Source organism: Curcuma longa, chromosome 7, assembly GCF_044706935.1.
Source record: "Curcuma longa cultivar G26 ecotype Majalengka, Jawa Barat chromosome 7, ITB_CL_G26_1.1, whole genome shotgun sequence".
In the NCBI taxonomy this organism is placed as follows: domain Eukaryota; kingdom Viridiplantae; phylum Streptophyta; class Magnoliopsida; order Zingiberales; family Zingiberaceae; genus Curcuma; species Curcuma longa.
Window position 1 is genome coordinate 610,870 of NC_133867.1, and position 11,508 is coordinate 622,377.

At 40.7% G+C, this 11,508-nt stretch overlaps 1 pseudogene; it reads left to right on the forward strand.

Annotated features, from left to right (window-relative positions):
• The first annotated feature begins 10,286 nt into the window (after nt 1-10,286).
• On the forward strand, nt 10,287-11,248 carry LOC141831726 (uncharacterized; annotated as a pseudogene).
• The last annotated feature ends 260 nt before the right edge of the window (nt 11,249-11,508 follow it).

The following is an 11,508-nucleotide window of genomic DNA, read 5'->3' on the forward strand; positions in this document are numbered from 1 at the left end:
TTCAAATGTGGAAAATAGATTCTCGAGTGTAGTTGTCTCGAGATCCTTAGCAATAAAAAATGAATCGACAAAGGAAGACCAATCAGAATTTCTTGGGAACGAATTAAAGCGTACCTCAGTGAATCTCGGTTACTTACCTTTTCTCCGAGATTCGTTAGTTCGGTTATCAAACCTTTTATCTTCGAGTGTAGATGCGCTACCGTTTCGCCTTCTTCCATCCGGAGGTTGGTCAGTTGGTTCCGGAGAAGGTCCCTTTTGGCGAGTTTGGCCTTCTGAAGTCCCTTCGTGTAACTCTAGGAATTTTTCCCAGAGTTCTTTCGCGGATGCGTATGTACCGATTCGGTTGACCTCTTGCGCCGGGAGTACAGAAAGCAGATGGTAAACTGCTTTTCCATTTGCCACAAAATCAGATTGGTCCTTTTTGCTCCATTTGGTTAAATCCTTTTCTACGGGAGCTACAAAACCAGACTGCATTATTATAAATAACTCAAATTCGGTCGTGAAGAATACCTCCATTTTGCGCTTCCATTCGGCGAACTCCCCCTCAAATTTTGGCGGGTAGATGACGGGTCCGACCATTTTGGTTGATGGTGCTGCAGTTGGCGGTTAGTCCTTCTGCGGCGAACTTGGCTCTGATACCACTTGTAGGATCGGGTTGGACCGGCTAGAGGGGGGTGAATAGACAGTTAAGAGAATAACACAAGTCTTTAAAAAAAACTTGGTTGCAACTGGATCGTTGCTTCCAAGGCAGTTAGCACTCAATCAAAACTCCTTTAGGCGAAGAAACCTTTACAGTTGTAGCACAGAGACTTAGAGAGAAAGATTACAAAAGTAATTGATGATTTTACTTCTAAAACTCTAAGTCTTATTTATAACTTAAAAGAATAGATCTGGATCGTTGATCGTAGATGAACTTCCTCTTGGTCGTTGATCCGTTGATGCGATCCTAATCGTTGATCGGAGATAACCTTAAATCTCAAACGTTGATTTAATAAAAAGACTTTCAAACTTCCAACTTGATAAGCCTCCAACGTTAATCTCCAAATGTTAGGATCGGTTGGTTCGCTAGAGGGGGGTGAATAGCGTTTTTCGATTCTTCTTTGATTGTTTCTCTGCAAGAGTGTTAGCGGAAGCAAAATATAATAGAGAAAACAATAGATCAACGCTAACCCGGTTTGTTTACTTGGTATCCACCTCCGCAGAGGTGACTAATCCAAGGATCCACACGCACGCACACACCCGCTGCACTATGAATCTTCTCCTTCTCGAAAACCTCGAAGGCGGAGAAACCTTTACAACTCTTTCGATCTCCTCAAGAATGATATGAAATAATGTTTAAGAGGAGAGGAAGAAAGCAAAGAATCAGAGAACAACACGTTCTCAAAAGAAGCACTAAAGAATAAAAGAATGGCAGAATTCTTGAGTTGATCTCGTGCAGGCTTCTTTTATAATTCTTCAACATCAGTCGACTGCTGGCAGGGCCAGTCGACTGATGCCTTCAATCGGCAACAGAATCTCGCATTAAAGCGCATTAAATGCTTGCCAATTTTCTCCAACGTTCAAATATCAGTCGACTGTTCCAAGACCAGTCGACTGGCATCAGTCGACTCACCATACACCAGTCGACTGCCCAGTCGACTCCTGTCTTCCTCTGGCTCGACTGATTTTTCTGTGTGCGTCTGATTTATGAGCAGTCGACTGCTGGCAGGGCCAGTCGACTGGTGAAGCTGAAAAATCCCATTTCAGCTTCTCTTGACCTAGACCTCGGCCTTCAAACACCTCCCATAGCCTCGTGCCTTCCCTGGATGCTCCATCATCCTCGCACTAGCCTGAGATGCTTCCATCAGCTTCGTCATGTCAAGTCCTTGCCAAGACTACCCACTTGGACTTTTCCTTGCCAAGACTACCCACTTGGACTTTTCCTTGCCAAGACTTCCCACTTGGACTTTTCCTTGCCAAGACTTCCCACTTGGACTTGCCAAGACCAACTTCCTTTGCCAAGACTTCCCACTTTCCCACTTGGACTTTTCCTTTGCCAAGACCACTTGGACTTTCCTTTGCCAAGACTTCCCACTTGGACTTTCCTTTGCCAAGACCACGCTTGGACTTTCCTGCAAACTTGCATCACACATGTTAGATCACAAGTATTGCCTAACTTTAAACATGGTTTAGCCAAACATTGAAACTCAATGCACTTGGGGCAAAGATTGCACCAACAATCTCCCCCTTTTTGATGTTTGGCAAAACCTTGTTTAAGTTAGGTCTTTAAACCATATAAAGCATAGCATGTGATTAATATTTGATAAATAAAGCATGAATCACATGATATCAGAGTATTAAGAGCATCATAAAATATGATAAGCATGAATAGCATGATTTAAGCATGATTAAACATGAATAACATGAATAGGCATGAAAACATTTGTTTCTCTCTTAAACCTTCATAGTTCTTCCTAACTTCTCCCTAACTTAAACATTCATATTTCTCCCCCTTTTTGTCAAAGATCAAAAAGTTATTCCATAGGCTAAGTAGTGTAAAAATCTCCTGAAAATTGTTTATCCCCCTTTAGCATTGCACCAACAATCGTTTCGGAGGGAAAAGAGTACCTTAAATTCTCAGTATATGCTGAAATCAGAAATATCAGTCGACTCATAATTTATCAGTCGACTCAGAAGTCGACTGCAATCTGAAACAGTCGACTGATAAACTGGATTTCAGTTATCAGAGACGAAATTGAAAAATGCATAAGTAATTGTACGAGTTTCAAAAATTAGTGAAATTTCACACGTACATTACTTATGACTAACCCTATTTGAGAAAAATATTTTTGAAAAATTTTGGTCTCAAATATGGTAGTTTGATACAAATTCCAAAAATGGTTAACAAAGGTCCAAGTTTGTATCAACCTTTCTAATGTATTTGAATTCTCTTACTTTGAGACTACCCTTAATTTCCTGAGGGAATATAAAATGTGTTTGAATTTGTTGATTTAGGATATAACCACAAGGCTCCCCCTAAACATCATATGATCCTTTCAAACACCATTTAAATCAAATGCTCCCCCTAAATCATAACTCTATGAACTTAAAAACAATTAAGCTCCCCCTTAAGGTTTGAAATCACAACTCCTTGAGTAAAAGAAAATTAAGCTCCCCCTTAAGGTTTGAAATCACAACTCCTTGAGTAAAAGAAAATTAAGCTCCCCCTTAAGGTTTGAAATCACAACTCATTTTCTTTTGAATAATTCAAGTTCTTTATAAAAATTTCAAAAAATTTAGCTCCCCCTTAAAGTTTTGAAAGTATGCATCATTCATTTATAAGCACATAAAACAACATATATTCAAACACCAATAAAATTTTCAAATGACAAGCAATCATAAAAGTTAAATGTGTAGCAAATTTATCATTTTCAGAACTTCTTGTTGTTGTTCATATAATTCGTTCTGCTTCTTTGCTACACTTTTAACTTCTTGGTGTAGTGCACGAATCTCTGCTAGAGCCGTCTTTCCCCGATCATCCACATCAAGGATTGTATCTTCCAATCGATCAAGCCGCTCTTCATCACCTATGTTCTTGTGGTCAAATTCATTCTTCTCAAGGTCAGACTCAGAGTAAATATCCATCTGAGTATCCGTCTTCATCCATCGCAACCCACCATCTGTGTAGATGATTCTTGCAAGCTTTAGGTGACGCGGACCTAATTGATCATAATCCTTTGAAAGACATTTGATGGTCCCAACTGTAGTGTCAATTCCCTGAGATGCTAAGAATGTTGTGATGATATGACAAAATGACATGTAGATCTTGCCATTGATGGGTTCAGAATACCTCTCATGCTTACTTGCAAGGCCGGATTCGTTACTATTGTACATGCATATCTACAGCGGAAGGCTTACTAGGGTAACAAGAAACTGTTTATAACAAAATTCTCCTTGAAATCTAAATTTTCCCGTATTCGGAGGTTGGAGCCGACACGGCCGTGCTGCTTAGCACGGCCCGACCGTGTCAGGCTCTGGACGCTCCCCGTCAGATTCTGGCACGGCCGTGTTGCTTAGCACGGCCCGGCCGTGTCAAACTCTGGACGGTACTCCGCTTCCCCGCGGCATTCTGGCACGGCCGTGCTGATTAACACGGCCCGGCCGTGTCAGACTCTGGGCAAGCGTACGCAGCAATATAACCACCTGCTCTAAATTGCATCACAAACATACTACCATGGCTAAACATATAACTTGGCTTAGCATGAGGATACTATGGAAATTATCATGATCTAAACATGGTCAGGAATTATAAACTTTAACCACAAAGGCAAATAAGATCGTAGTTCCAGTTCCTTTAACCCACACACATCCTTGTACTTTTGCATTGATCTTCCAGCCTCCATCAGTTCATCCATCTCTTTTCCCTTTACCTTTATCTGCAGTATAGGGAAAAATAGAATCTGTAAGCTAAAAGCTTAGTAAGAAACATTCTACCTCACTAAAACATGTACGATGCATATGTTTTGAAAACATGGTTCTTGAAATCATTGATGAACAGGAAATTACATGGCATGGCATCGCATAAAGCATAAAGGCTGAAAACTGAACATAAGCATGTCTCATAAAGCCAAACATAAACACGAATCATACTGATACCAATGATTATGCTGAGTATACAATATAGCGTGAAAACTGAGGTCTGAGCTAAATTATCTAAACTTAGCTATTCTTGTGCCTATATTGTGTTCACCTTGCTAGTCTGTAAACATGGAACCATATACATAGTAGGTGAAATTATTTATATCATGTTCTTAATTTTGGGCCCGGCACTGTACCGTGATGTAAGCATGCTAAGGGCGACTGCGGGAGCCCCTCCCGGGATGACTGTGGGAATCCAACCCATTCTAGGTTATCTGAACCTAGGGACCGACTGCGGGAGTCCAGCCCGGGATGACTGTGGGAATCCAACCCATTGGATCCAAGATCCTGTACACTGCCTCATAAAATAAAATACATTCCTTACTTGTTCGTATATTTTGTTTTCATAAGGGTTATCTGAACCCGTGCTAGGTTGTCTGAACCTAGAGGCTACTATGGGAGCCTACCCAATGGACCGTAATCCCCTATAACTGAGGTAAGACTACCTAGCATGTCCTAAGGTGCGTAAACGTGTCTAGGCATTTTATCAAACACGTGGCGTGCGCTAATGCACACCCCCATACATGGATTCTTACATAGCATGTTATCTAACAATCGAAAAACATAAAACGAAGCCCTATACTGCAGGTGAGGAGTTTCTTACTTGTTTCGCTAAATTTCCTTACGATTTAACCTCTAGATTTTCCGGAGATTTCGGGATACTCTAAAAATTCCATAAAAATAGAAATCCGAAGTTAGACTCACAAGGTAAAACTAGTTTGGCAGAAGGTATAGCTGGTTGTATGCATGCTTGTTTTGCAGGAATCATAATGCAGGGTCAACTTCAAAAGGCCATAACTTTTGACTCGGGTCTCAGAACGAGGCAAACTCAGATGCGTTGGAAAGCTCTTTCAGAGATCTACAAAATTGGTGTTTTGAGTTTTTTTGAGGATTCCAGGCTGGAGTCGACTCAGAATGCCCACTTGAGTCGACTCAGGCAGGAGATAACGACAAAGAAGGAAGTTTTATGCCACCACAGGCTGGAGTCGACCCAGGGCATCTGGAGTCGACTCAGGAGCAGTATATAAGGCCGTGAACGTGCAGAAGCAACTTAATTCAAGCCAGAAACCTCCCAACTCATTCTGTGGTGCTGTGAAACACAAAAGAGGCCAGACGCTTGCAACCGGGGAAGATCCAGGAGGAGTGCGCGGCGCTCAGGACTTCCAGATCGGCTACAAGTGTTTGCTTTTAATTTTTTCTTTAATTTTCTATTGTTATTTTATTGTTTACGGACTGTAAGACGGGTTTCTCCGCCTCCGAACGCCGTTCGGAAAGGAGACCACTAGTGGACGGGCGCCTCCCGTGATTAGGCCTTGGACGTACTAACCCTGGGGGGTTAGGAACCAAGTAAATCCCGCGTGTCCTTTTTGCTGTGTTTCTAATATTCCGCTGCTTAGTCTTTGATAGTTAAACGAACGAATTTCGAAAAAGCGATACGCGCTATTCACCCCCCCTCTAGCGCGTACACGATCCTACAATTGGTATCAGAGCCGGTGCGCTTCTGATTGGACTAACCGCCAAGGGAGCAAGACGGCAAAGATGGAGGGGGAAAAAGGTAATTTTAAAAGTTCGTTTTAAATTTCATATAATATGTTTTAAGTGCAGGGAGAGAGGGCACTACAAAAATAAGTGCCCTACTCGTAAGATTCGGACGGCACCACCGGCGGCAAAGGAGCAACCGATGCCAGGAGCCCGGAAGAACAAAGATCACATCCGATGCTTCAAGTGCCAAAAATGCGGCCACTACAAGAACCGGTGCCCGGAGAGGAAGACGGCGGAAAAATCAGAATTGGGGGAAGCGATTCCGGTAAGTCAGTTAAATTACGAAAATACCCCTAGGTTGCATGCCCATGCTAGATCTATTTTTTCTGCAGATTTAGATAATTTTTCTGTAGATTTAGAAAATTTAGAAAAAGTAAATTTGAACAAATCAAAATTAGAAAATTTAAACTTAGATTTAAATAATTTGACTAATTCAAATTTGAACAATTCAAATTTGAAAAATTCAAATCTAGATAAGATAGAATTATCTAATTCAAATTTGAAAAAGTCAAATTTTGAAAAATTAGAAAACTTAAATAATTTGACTAAATCAAGTTTGAATAATTCAAATTTGAAAAAGTCAGATTTAAAAATATTAGATAATAATTTACATAATTTAAAAATTTAAATAATTCTAAATTAAATAAATTGAAAAATTCAAACTTAGATCCTAAAAACAAGGAAAATTCATCTAATCTTAATAAATTAATTAATAAATCTGAATTAAATAATAATTTAACTAATTCAAATTTAACCAATTTAATTAATAATAATTCAAATTTAATTAGTCTAGAATTATCACAAGTAAATAAGAAATTAAAGATAATTAGTAAAATTATATCAAATAAAAATTCAACTTTAACCAATTCAACTATTAATGATACAAATTCAATTGCTCTAGAATTATTACAAATAAATAAAAAATTAGAGATAATTAATAAATTAAATAAAAGTTCAACTAATTCAAATTTAACCAATTCAATCATTAATAATACAAATTTAATTAAGTTAGATTTATCTCGAATAAATAAAAAATTAAACCAACTCTTTAATTTATAAACCTTAAATAATTTAATTACGAAAATTAATAATAATTCAACTAAACAAAAATTAATAAACATCAAGATAAATTAAACAATTCAATTTTACTTAAAAATTCGAAATTAAAAATTCAAAATAATCCTAATAATAAGAAAAATTCAAATTTCAACAAGATAAATATGAATGTTCACTATGAAGATGAAAGAAAGATGATATGGAACATTCATGCTATGATGGAAAAGAAATGTAGCAAAAGTATTTTACTTTGAATGAATGGCTTGTACCGGAACCCGAAAGGGATTCCAAGGGATGGGCTCCAAGGCAAAACGCCCCTAGGTCGAAGGACCTGAGAAGACCTAGTAACCGTGTAGTCGGGATTAGCTACCTCGTACTACTTGGTATGTGCGCGCAAAAGAAATGAATGGGTACAAGCCAGGGATCCCCAAAGATGTTGATGATTATGTTTATCTACTATGATAATAAGTTTTCAAAGGCATTTCATTATTAAATGTGCATATGATGTTCAATGTTATGATGAAATGTCTATGTGCTAATTGCAATATGCTAATGTTTATGGAAATATTGATATGCTTTATGATGTTAATTATGCATGTTATGTAACGAATGGATTTTGTGAGTAGGAAAGGAACTTACTAAGCTTTATGCTTATAGATACTTTCCTTATCTTGCAGATCCCGTTACCAGGTACTGAGCAAATGGGAGGCAGCAGGACAGGGCTGGTGAAGATGTGTGTGGTAGTGACGTGATCAAGCCTTGGCCATGCAAACTTTGTATATTTGCATGTTATGTTGAACAATGTTTAATTATTCCTGTGTTTAATTATCATGTGTAGACTATGCATGCTAGAATTGCCATGTAACCTAGGTTAGTTTATCATTTTTGTTAACTGCCATGTTTATTTTATTTAAATGCTATCATATATATACATGTTATAAATAGAAAAATGTTTCCGCTGCATGTTTAGTTTAGTTTAGCTTGGTTTATATATGATAGTAGTTGAATGAATGAAATGAATGAAAGTAAAGAAACTGTAGCGTCCGTCAAGGGCCCACGTAAGGGCGGGCGTTACAGAATGGTATCAGAGCAGTCATCATCTCACTACACACACATCAAGCCTGAGTCCTGCCGCTTCCAAGTAAGATGTTTATACATACCTTACTTACTTGCTTACCTGTTTTATGATTTATATGATTTATGGATATGTCTATACTCACTTGACTTGACTAGATAAGTTGTCTCGCAGCATGGCTCATTTTAGTGAGCGACTTGAGGGACTGTTCGAGGAGTTAGAGGCAGTGGAGTATAGCCCAGTCGGTGGTATTCAGGGACTCATAGGGAGATTGGATCGAGTATTCTGGAAGATCGAACAGGAAGGGTTTCCTGTGATGGATGACCACCGTATCGGGGTACTGCTGAGGACCTTGCCTAGACGTGCAAGGGAAGTAGCACATAGGATCTGGGGCGAGTTCCAGTGTCGCTTGTCATATGCTGAGTTGCGCAGGCAGATATCGCGACACGAGTTTCCAGAGGATCTGGGAGAGTCAGAAGCAGAGTCTGAAGACGACGAAGAGGACCCGGAGATTATGGATCCTGAGATGGAGGAAGACCCTGAGCCTGAGGAGGTCTTCCTGAGATGGAGGAAGACCCTGAGCCTGAGGAGGTCTTCGAGATGGAGGAAGACCCCGAGCCTGAGGAGGTCTTCGAGATGGAGGAGGACCCCGAGCCTGAGGGTGAGTTTGAGGAGGTCTCAGATGATGATGTGGAGATAGAGATAGAGGATCCAGATGAGGATCCAGAGGAGACTGTAGAAGACCCTGACGAGATACCGGAGATCCCTGCTCCGATAGTTCCTGTTCCACTGCAGGATGATCTTGTCATGTCTTTACAGTTGTGGATGTTGTTTATTTTCGTTTGGATGTATACTTTAGTAGGAAGGGTAGTACCTCCTAACTAGAGTAGCTAGAAGTATGTAAGAAAAAGAAAATGTGAGTAATGAAGATGGATTATAGACTCACAAATATCACATGAGTAAGTTGAGGATGACTATCTAAGGGAAGTTGGAGTAGGTCATACACTTGAAGAGTGAAGGTAGAACCTACACTAAGAGAATAGGGAAAACTTAAGTTAGGAAGGATGATTCCCCCAACTAGTATGATCTTCCATACCATGTTATATGGGTAAATAACATGGAGATAGTTAAGCTTACTTATGTAAGGATGTTAGTTAGAATAACCCTATGCATGATGGAAGCATGTTCTTACCTTAGAAAAGTAATGCATATAGGAGGATATAGAAATCTATCTTATGATGCATGCATACTAAGGGATGAATTCTTACACTAACTTGCTTGTGATCAGGAACTATGGCTAGAGGAGGTAACAGAACAACTGGAACCACCAACCAGCCTGACCTGACACAGCTGGTCACTGATCTCCAGCGTCAGTTCGCTGAGCAACAACAGATCATAGCAAACCAGCAGCAGACCATCAACACTCTGATGAGTCAGCAGCAAGGAACACTGTCCCTCCACCAGCGACACCAGTAGCACCTCCAGCTACGTCCGTACCTTCAACTAGCACTGCCCCTGGAATGAGACCAGAAGCTTATCTGATCCAGTGGCAGAGGCTGAAGCCAGAACCCTTCTCGGGTAGTTGTGAACCTTGGGATGCTCAAGCCTGGTTCAAGACTGTTGAGAGCATAGTGGAGATGCTAGACTGGCCGGAGCATGAGAAGGTCAAATGCGTATCCTTCTGCTTCACTGGAGACGCCAGGATGTGGTGGGATAGGGTGAAGCTAAGAGGCAAATCAATGGAATGAGATGGACAGACTTCGAAGAGGAATTCTTTGAAGAGTTCTTCCACATGCGGGTGACTAACCGACATTACGACGAATTCACAGAATTTCGTCAAGGCGAGCTGACAGTCAACGAGGCTGTCAAAAGATTTAACCGGCTAGCACGTCTATGTCCTGAGCTGGTCGGTACAGAGAAGGAAAGGGTTCGCCTTATGCTAAAGATGCTGCGGCCCGAGATAGCTATGAATGTAGCTGGCGGAGTACATAAACCGCAGACCTCGGAGGAACTGGTCAGTAGTGCTTTGGTAACTGAGCACTATTACCTGAACAGCATTAAGCAGCAGAAGAAGCCATCGGCTGAGGTTAAGACTAAGAGAGAACAAGGGCCATTTTAATAGAGGTCATGGCCGCAAGGATAAAAGAAAATGGAACAATGCTAAGGGCGGAGTGGCAAATAAGAAGCCCAAGTTCACCACATGTGCAAAGTGTGGAAAGACCTCATTCTGGAGAATGCCTAGTGGGGACCAACAAATGTTTTATCTGCGGAGTGGAAGGGCATAAGGCTCAGTTCTGCCCTAAGAAGTTCCAGGCACCATCTCAGCAGCCACCACAACAGATGCAGTACCAGAAGGCACCTGCACAGCTGCATTATATGCAAGCTGCATTGGACGGTCCTCAGATAAGCCAAGGAAGGTTGGAGGCCCCTCCAGTAGCAACCAATGCTAGGGTATTTTCTTTGACAAAGGAGGATGTGGCGAATGCTTCCACAGTTGTCACAGGTCAGATATTTATTTACAGTCAGTACGCTACTGCATTATTTGATACTGGGGCAACGCATTCGTTTATTTCCATGCTATATGCTAAGAAGATAGAGATACCTTTACAAGTCCTAGATGGTAAATTCTTAACAACTCTACCTTCGGGAGAAGTAATGGCATCTACTCATATGTTGCGTGCCGTACCAATTGGAATCGCGGGAAGAGAACTCTACTGCGATCTGATAGTACTGGACATGCAAGATTTTGATGTCATACTGGGTATGGATTTCCTGAGCAAATACGGTGCTTCTATCGAGTGCCGTAAACGCAGAGTGGTATTCCAGCCTGAAGCTGAGTCTGTGTTTGAATTTTATGGAGAGCCAAAGAGGAAACTGGAAAGTTCTTATCGGCTCTAAAAGCACAGAAGATGTTAAGCAAGGGATACACTGGTTTTCTCGCCTACGTGGTTGATACAACTCAAGCTAAGGAGCAGAAGCTAGAGGATGTCAGAGTTGTATGCGATTACCCAGATGTGTTTCCAGATGAATTGCCCGGATTAGCCCCGGATAGGGAAGTTGAATTTGAGATCGAGTTAATTCCTGGTACTAATCCGATCTCAAAAGGCGCCCTATCGTATGGCACCGGCGGAATTGAAGGAACTTCAAGTTCAATTACA